This window comes from Carlito syrichta, unplaced genomic scaffold (genome assembly GCF_000164805.1).
Source record: "Carlito syrichta isolate Samal-C Ts95f unplaced genomic scaffold, Tarsius_syrichta-2.0.1 Scaffold309791, whole genome shotgun sequence".
NCBI lineage: Eukaryota > Metazoa > Chordata > Mammalia > Primates > Tarsiidae > Carlito > Carlito syrichta.
The window spans coordinates 190,553-200,057 of NW_007253887.1; the positions used below are offsets into that span (position 1 = coordinate 190,553).

The 9,505-nt window shown below is 42.0% G+C and overlaps 1 protein-coding gene across 1 annotated transcript in view; it reads left to right on the forward strand.

Annotated features, from left to right (window-relative positions):
• The window catches only part of LMNB1 (lamin B1), a 66,888-nt gene that overhangs the window by 7,021 nt on the left and 50,362 nt on the right, over positions 1-9,505 (forward strand). The gene's annotated exons all lie outside the window — the stretch shown is intronic.

Below are 9,505 nucleotides of genomic sequence, written 5' to 3' on the forward strand. Positions count from 1 at the left end.
TGGGGCTCGGGCGCGCGCTCGGGTGCGCGCCCGGGTTTCCGGCCGGCGGGAGACAAAGCGTCTGGCGGATTAGCGGTGCTGGGACGGCCGGCCTGGGAGGAAGGGCCGCCAGCCTCAAGAATGAATGAGCTCTGGGCGGGCGGAGGGAAGGAGGAAGGGGAGGGATCCTCCCGGAGCGTCCGCATCTCCTGGGGGTGGGTCTGGCTTTGGCGCGCTCAGTCTCGGCCCTGTGACATTTTGCGAAGGTTCTGCGCCTGCCTTGGGCGGGGAGAGAGGCGGGGCTTGAGCTGCGCGCAAACTGCCCGCCCCCGGCAAGTTAGGTTTTTCTAGCTGGTTGGCTTTCTCTCGGGATAGGTGTGTCCCATCTTTTTGCCGGGATAGACCGGGGCCCGTGGTACTTCTGCGCGCGGGACTCCGAGAGATGGGTTTGGACACACCTCAGCCACTGTCCTTCGAGTCGCGTAGTTCACTACCTCTCAAGGCAGCAGTTGCCTCTCCCCAGCTTTTACCTTGCCATAACGTAAGTAGGTTCTCCGGTAGGGACTGTGCTTAGACCCCCGGCTGTCATTGTGCCAGGGCCGGTGAAAGGTGCTGCGTAAATGCTGAGTTGTTTCAGCGAGGGGCTCTTGTAATTATTCTATCCTATGGTGTGAATTCAGGGTGTGAATTTTCAGCCCAGGGCCCAAGGATAAACTTGCCCACCTTTGTTGACCTTATCTTAATTTCTGATGGTAATTGCTATCCGGCAACAAGTGCTGATGTTATGCTGAGAGTTGCTGAATTCGGGTCCAGAATTCATGGGCTCCATTGTCACTGCCAGTGTAAATTTCTGGAGTTGCCTTATTCAGACTTTGACACTGTTTGTTCTTGGATGTCTTTCTGTTTGTTTGAATGTCTTTATCACAGCCTCTATGTGATTGTGCCTGTGTGTATTCTCTTTCCCATCAAATATTTGGAAAATGGTTCATAAAAAAACATGGTGCATGTGTTAGAAATAGAATAGTATAGACCGGCTTATAGTGAAAAAACGATGACTGTGCTGCTGCGTTCCAGAAGGCAATCACATTTATCCCTTTTTGTTTCTTTGGAGATTTAGTTCTACAACTCAAAAATAATACTAAGCTTATATTTCTATTTCTTGAGCTCATCTTTTGAAATGAAGGGTCAATTCACTCACGCTAATATCTTCATCTTCCTCCAAATTTTTTTGCTACTGATTATCTTTGAATCTTAGATGCCATTGCTTGTTAAGACTTGTCCTTATTATGTGTACCACTAAGAAGAAAACATCAGGGTCAACCTATGTGGGATCCATCCTGTTGGACCGGCCCCATCCCAATTTCAGAGGTTGTTTGTCTGTTTTTTTAAAGAGACAGGGTCTCTGGCTTTGTCGCCCAGGCTAGAGTACAGTGGTGCCATCATAGCTTACCACAGATTGCAACTGCTAGGCTCAAGCAATCCTCCCACCTCAGCCTCCTGAGTAGTTGGGACTAGAGGCTTGCACCGCCATGCTTGGCTATTTTAGTTTTTGTAGAGATGGGGTCTTGATGTGTTGCCCAGGCTGGTCCCAAATTCCTGACCTCAAGCAGTCCTCCCACCTCAGCCTCCCAAAGTGTTGTGATTACTGGTGTGAGCCATTGCTCCTGGCCAATTTCACAGATATTAAAGTGTCACACAGATAAAGTAGTTGGTATGCTGCAGTTACTGTGTGTAGCAAATATGAAGATTTTAAAAAATGTGTTCTATATAGAGTGCAGTGGAGGAGCTGTATCCCATCAAACAAATAAATATTGTCTTCTGTCTGCTCTGAAGCATCTTGATTTCTGTTGCTTTTATAATCTTTCCAGGAGTTACCACCGAAGGTTTTTTCAGACAGCAACAAGGCTGCCACCTGTCTGACAATAGTTGTAATTGTATGTATTGTAAAACACATGCTGGTTTCAACAAGATTAAAAAGTGAGATGAATGTGTGTATTAGAATCAGTGAAATAATATGTCGTATAACTTAGATAATAGATGCTAGAGGAATAAAATTAAAGCACTGTGAAGGGATAGTGTGATTAAGGAAGTCCTGTCTGAGGTTGACAATGGAAAAATATTCTCAGAGGTATCAAGTAATGTTCTGGGATTATATTTTTCTCTAAGTCTTTGCTACTGTATGTATATTCCTATTGCCAGGATTAGATGTACTTTTTTTTTTTTTTTGAGTAGGAGTCTCACTCTGTCACCCAGGCTGGAGTGGCCATGGCACACTCACGGCCACTCCAGTGTCAGCCTTCCAGGTATCTGGAACTACAGGCACACACTACCATGCCTGGCTAATTTTTGATTATTGTAGAGACTAGGTCTCGCCAAGTTGCCTGGGTAGATCTTGAACCTGCTGGCTCAGGCAATCCACTAGCCTCAGCCTCCCAAATTGCTGGGATTACATATAGGCTGTGTCACCGAGCCCAGCCAATGTACTTTTGTTTTTAATGTACCATCAGTTGCTCAAAACATGCCACATTTTGTTTTGTATTTAGATTGTGACTTTACTTTTACAGTTTTGTTCCTAAATAGCCTTTCATTTTTCTTGTTGACTTAAGAAAAATTTGTCTTTAGCATATCTGCAACTATTACACGAATCTGCTTTCTTCCCTGCACTTAAGATGTGCTATGCATTGACATCCTGTAACTTACCTGACAGTTTCCTCCTGAATCACATATTTTCTTTTTCCTTGGTTTCTTTATTTTGTTGAAGAATGTAGTTAAATAATTTATTCAGAAAGAATGACAAAAGAAAAACTTCTGAGTTCTGCGTGTCTGAAAATAACTGTTTTGTCTTGTGCTTGATTGATAGCTGAGCTAGGTATGGAATACTTGTTTAACATTGTTCCAGAACTTGGAAAGTATTGTTGTTTATTGTGTCCTGCCATCTGGGGTTTAATTAATGTGTGTTTAATGCCAGCTAGTTACAATTAGTCGTTTTCTTTTGTTGGCAATTGCTTTTTCCCCTCCTCCCAGAAAGGTTTTAGACTTTTCTCTTCAAACTTATTTTATGTTAATTAGAGCAACTATGTTTTTCCTCCTTGGTCACTTGTTCTTTTTGTTTGGCTTGGTCATATATTACTGATTTTTGTTGTCTGATCCTTGCTTGTCTATACTGCAAATGAAGGATTCAGTGATGACTGAGTATTACTGCTACTATTGTTCTGGTACCTGTCCCCCCTTTTGACTAAATGGGAGAACATACCAGGAGGACCTTTTTATATTTGTGTGGAATGTGCTATTAGCCAACTTGTTGGAGAACCTGCAGTTGAGTTAAGGGGTGCTAAGGGAGGGCCAAATACACAGTTCCATTGTTAATTCATTTATTTTAGACCTGACTCACTTTCCCTTGCAGCCCTTTGTGTGCATGTTTTGTGATAAGTACTTATGTCTACATTTTGTCTTCTAGAAATTTGTTGAAATGTCTGCTAACAATCCCTTTCACTTTGTGCTGTGGGTTTATTTCAGGTTGTATACTTTACTGCCTTTTTTTGTGTGTGTCAGAGTCTCACTCTGTAGCCCAGGCTGGAGTGCAGTGGCACATTGCCCACGGCCACCACAACCTCAACCTGCTGGGCTCAGGGGATCCTTCTGCCTCAGCCTTCCAAGTAGCTGGAACTACAGGTCCATGTCACTATGCCTGGCTAATTTTTTTAATTTATTGTAGAGATCAGGTCTTGCCATCTTGCTCAGGCTGGACTTCAACCGGTGAACTCAGGCAATTTTCTCACCTCGGCCTCCTAAAGTGCTGGGATTATAGGCATGAGCCATCATGGCTAGCCACTTTACTGCTTTTTTATTCGAGTCTTTTATTAATACCTGGGCTTAGTAACTTATCATCTTGGAAATCAGTTATTTTTGAGCAACAATTGGAGTATAATTTGGAAGATAAAGAGGAAGAATTTTTTTTTGTTTGTATGGGTCTGTTTAGCTCTTGCATTTGTTTAAAAGTAATTTTCTATATTTAATTTTTTATTTGGAACCAGAGTATTTGTAATTAGGTATAATAATCATTTAAGTAAATTTAGATTAAGAAAACGGTCTTGAGAGAATTTTAGATTCCAAAATTACTTAGTATCTTTTTGGTTTCTCAGTACACAAAATAACTCAAAGACTTGGAGACACTTGGTCTTGTTGGAGAGAATTTGGCAACAGTTTCCATGCAGGTGGTCTTTGGATCCATAGGAAAATAGATCTCATATATAAGATACAGTTACTCTGATTTGGACCAACCCTAATTTTATATATATATATATATATATATATATATATATATATATATATATATATTTGAGATGGAGTCTCACTCTGTTACCAAGACTGGAGTACAGTGGCATAATCCCAGTCACTGTAGCCTTGACCTGCTGGGCTCCGGCGATTCTTCACCTCAGCTTTCCAAGTATCCAGAACTACAGGTGCTTGCTACCATGCCCGACTAATTTTTGATTTATTGTAGAGACGAGGTCTTGACAAGTTGCCCAGGTGGGTCTTGAACCCACAGGCTCAGGCAATCCACTTGCCTTGGCCTCCCAAAGTGTTAGATTACAGGCTGAGCCACTGAGCCTGGCCAAGCCTAATTATATATATATATATATATATTTGTGTGTGTGTGTGTGTGTGTGTGTGTGTTGGAGTCTCACTCTGTCGCCCAGACTGGAGTACAGTGGCTGCTCCTGGCCACTGCAGCCTTGACCTGCTGGGCTCCAGCGATCCTTCTGCCTCAGCCTTCTGCGTAGATGGAATTACAGGCATGCGCTACCACACCTGGCTGATTTTTGATTTATTGTAGAGATGAGGTCTCCCCAAGTTGCCCAGGTGGGTCTCGAACCCGCGGGCTTGGGCAATCCACTCACCTCAGCCTCCCAAAACGCGGGATTACAGGTTAAGCCACCGAGCCCAGCTGCCTAATTATATTTTAGTGGAGGCCTTTTTTGATTCCTGGTCTCATTCTGTCACCCAGGCTGGTCTTCTTGGGCTCAGGCAAGGCTTTCACCACAGCATCTTGGACTACAGGCATGCACCACCACACACCTGGCTTTTTTTTTGTTTTTTTGTTTTGTAGATACAAAGTTTTGCTATATTGCCCAGGCTCATCTCCAATTCCTGGGCTCAGGAAATCCACTTGACTTGGCCTTTCAAAGTGCTGGAATTACAGGTGTGAGCCACTGTACCTGGCTAGTAGAAGCTCTTTTTTGATGGCAGTCTCTAAGAATGATGCTGAATGCCATCAGTCAGCACTTTAAACAAAAAGTAAAGAAAAACTGACTTGTTTCAGGATTTCACTATTATGTGGGAAAACTAGATACAATAGAAAGTTAAGTATGTTCATGAGTCTTCAGTAATTGATTTTGTGGATTTATGCATTTTTTTTCCTTCAGTGATACAGGTCCACAGTTTTTTATGTAAAAACTCTGGCAGCCAGATGTGCTTTGGAAGCAAAAGCAATTTCAATTTTAAGAAGGTAATACAATACACATACCATATATGATATCCCCAGTGGGTTCTGGGGTAGTACTCCATCATGAAACATTTCCACAGGGAAAGATATTAATAGTCACAGTGAGTGGAGAAAGACAGACAAACTAAAAATAGTCTCACATCCATTCAGGTCAGATTTTGTCACCAAATGAGTTAATAAAAATTTTAGATTTTAAAACTCTAGAAGTTCAGATAAAACACTGTGAGTTTGTTTTTTTTGTTTGTTTTGTTTTGTTTTTGAGTTGGGATTTTAACTCTGTCACCCAGACTGGAGTGCAGTAGCATGATCACGGCTCACTGCAGCCTTAAAGTTCTGGGCTCAAGCAGTTCCCCCTCTTCAGCCTTCCAAGTAACTGGGACTACAGGCATGCGCCACCACACCCCGCTACATTTTTTTGTTTTTTGTTTTTTTGTAGAGATAAGGTCTCACTGTGTTGCCCAGGCTAGTCTTTAACTCCTGAGATCAAGTGATCCTCCTGCCTTGGCCTCCCAGAGTGCTGGGATTGTAGGTAGGAGCCACTACGCCTGGCTGCGTTTGTATTTTTAAGTTGATTCCCAAGAAGTTCAGATTTTAGAAATTATCTTTTATCCTCATTTGGTTTATGATATATATTAAAGCTTGAAAAGCTACTGATTAAAATTAAAGTCTTTCTTTTTGAGGACTATGATTTAATTAGGAAATGGTGATAGAAGTTCACTAGTATATAACTAATATAATGGATGTTGTAGGATTGGTTGAGCTGCCATGCAAGTGAATTTACTGTCTCTTCATTAAAAAACAAATTTAAAAAGGATGTCCCAAAAAACACAGTTTAATATCTAATAGATGTTAGGCCTAAAAGTCAGTGTTTTCAAATTAATCTTTAAGGTATTGTACACAAATTTTACTTATTTATTTATTTATTTTTTTGAGTTGGAGTCTCTGTCACCTAAGCTGGAGTGCAGTGTCACGCTCACGGCCACCCCAGCGTTGACCTGCTGGGCTCAGGTGATCCTTCTGCCTCAGCCTTCCAAGTAACCGTAACTACAAGTGCACACTACCACGCTCGGCTAATTTTTTTGATTTGTTGTAAAGACTAAGTCTTGTCAAGTTGCCCGGCCAGGTCTCGAACCCATGGACTCAGGCAATCTACTCACCTCAGCCTCCTAGAGTGCTGGGATTACAGACTGAGCCAACGAACCCAGCCTTATTTATTTATTTATTCATTCATTCATTCATTTATTCATTCATTCATTCGTTTGAGTTGGAGTCTCACTCCTGTCACCCAGACTGGAGTGCAGTGGCACGCTCCCGGCCACCACAACCTCCACCTGCTGGGCTCCAATGATCCTTCCGGCCCAGCCTTCCAAGGAGCCAGAACTACAGGCGTATGCTACCATGCCTGGCTAATTTTTGATTTATTGTAGAGATGAAGTCTCGCCAAGTTGCCGGGTGGGTCTCAAACCCGTGGGCTCAGGCAATCCACTCACCTCAGCCTCCCAAAGCGCTGGGATTACAGGCTGAGCCACTGAGCCTGGCTCTTATTTATTTATTAAAGACATTTATTATTTATTTATTTTGTTACCCAGGCTGGAGTGCAGTGACACAATCATAACTCACTGTGAACTTGAACTCCTCGGGTCAAGTGATCTTTACACCTCAGCCTCCTGAGTAGCTAGGACTACAGGCATGCACCACCATGACTGGCTAATTAAACAAAAATCTTTTTTATGTGCTGGGGGGTCTCACTATGCTGCCCAGACAGGTCTCAAATTCCTGGCCTTAAGTGATTGTGCTGCGTTGGCCTCCCAAAGTATTGAGATTATAGGTGTGAGCCACCCTGCCCAGCCAAAATATTTTGTTATTTAAGCAAAATGTCTTAACTATTTAAAAACAAATGGTGCTTCTTTATGAAAATAAAGACTTTCTTCTCCTCCAAATAGAATATTGAAGTATAATGTTGATTGTGTTTTTCCATGGTATATATGGGACTGAAGATTCATAGACTTTCTTTCCAGGCATTGCTGCTTCGGGGAGGATGGATTTGAGGTTGAGGGATCCAGCTTACATAGTGTATTCCTTTGGGGAAAACAGTGTTTCCCTGATTTAGTTTATCACTGCATTAGTTAGGAAACTTCTAATGGGAAATTTGGGCTTGTGTGTCTTCATGAAGATATACATATAGATGCTAATGTGCTTTTAACAGATATGATTGGGACGCAGGGTGATATTGAGCAAGAGCACTACATAAGAAGTTGCAGCTTCCTTCTTGTGACTTGGGGCAGGTATTTTTAAGTCTTTAAGCCTTTATTTCCTCATCTGTGTAAGTGGGATAAAGAGTAGGTAGTTGTTTTCTGAATCTCAGGAAGAGTTTAGAAACTTAGACCTTTTTCTAAGTTATCATTTGTTAAAATTTTGCAGCATAATGATGTGTAAATATGATAAAACCTTTTTGGTTGTTTTTGAAGGTGAAGGGGTGGGGGTTTACCATATGCTTAGACTTATTACATATTTACTCTGTTGGCTTTCTACATATTTTGGTTATAGATAGGATAAAATTTAGGAAATGCCCATAGGCTAAGCAGTAGCTGCCAAATATTTATTATCTTTGGTTTTCAGACCTAAAATAAAAAATTCTAATTTGCTTTAGGGAGTTTTCTTTGTACATAGGATGATAAATTGAAAAACAAAAACCTTCATCATTCTGTGTATTACCTTGTTTTTTTTTTTAGTTGGCGTCTCACTCTGGCACCCAGACTATAGTGCAGTGGCATGGTCCCGGCCACCACAGCCTTGACCCGTTGGGTTCCGGTGATCCTTCTGCCTCAGCCTTCTGAGTAGCTGGAATTACAGGCACGCTCTACCATGCCCGGCTGATTTTTGATTTATTGTAGAGACGAGGTCTCACCAATTTGCCCGGGTGGGTCTCGAACCCACGGGCTCAGGCAATCCACTTGTCTCGGCCTCCCAAAGTGCTGGGATTACAGACTGAGCCACCGAACCCGGCCTGTTATTTTTTTTTTAATGTTCTGATTTTGTCCTGGTTGAAGTAAGTTGACAATACACACCCTGGCCTTAATGTAAGAGCTATAAAACTTCATGTTAACTATTACTTTAATTTTCAGGGAAAGAATTGGAAGGGCCAACCAAACCCTTTGAATTAGGAATTACTTAGGAAGCAGGTCCTAAGTAATTAAACTGTCCCAACACTTCCTTCCCATGCTGTCAAAGGATGCTTGGTAAAACAAGACAGCTTCTGCGGTTTATTTATTTAACTTAAGGGATATGACTAGGTAATCTTTTGGTGTACCCAGATTTAAGAAAGTAAACACTCAGAATGAAAGCTAAAGTGCTATTAAAATATGCTGCTAAGTCTTTTTCCTCCTTGGTCATGTTTGTTCTTTCATTTGTCCTGATGATGATGTCCAATCTGATACGCCTTTGTTAGAGATTGTTAGACTTTCATACCATCAGTGTTGGTCTATTTCATGCATAAATGGTGAGAATAGTGTCATTTAGGTGACCCTGTAGAAATGAAGTTCACTATTATTTCTTGGATCCATGGAAGTTTTGTATTAGAGTTTGAGCCCCCTTTTTTCACTGTATCTCTGGGGTAAGATTGTGCTTTGGCTGTCATTTGGGGAATTTTTAAGAATTAAATTTTTTGTTACATAGAAATTGTGTGTTCTTTATGAAAAACGAGAAAATACAGATAAACACCAAGAAAATTAAAATCACTCTCAGTTCTGTCTTGTAGAAATAAGAGCTCTGGCCGGGCTCGGTGGCTCAGCATGTAATCCCAGCGCTTTGGGAGGCCAAGGTGAGTGGATTGCCTGAGCCCGCGGGTTCGAGACCCGCCCAGGCAACTTGGCAAGACCTCATCTCTACAATAAATAAAACAAAATTAGCCAGGCGTGGTAGCATGTGCCTGTAGCTCCAGCTACTTGGAAGGCTGAGGTGGAAGGATTGCCAGAGCCCAGCAGGTCGAGGCTGCAGTGGCCAGCAGTGGCCACTGCACTC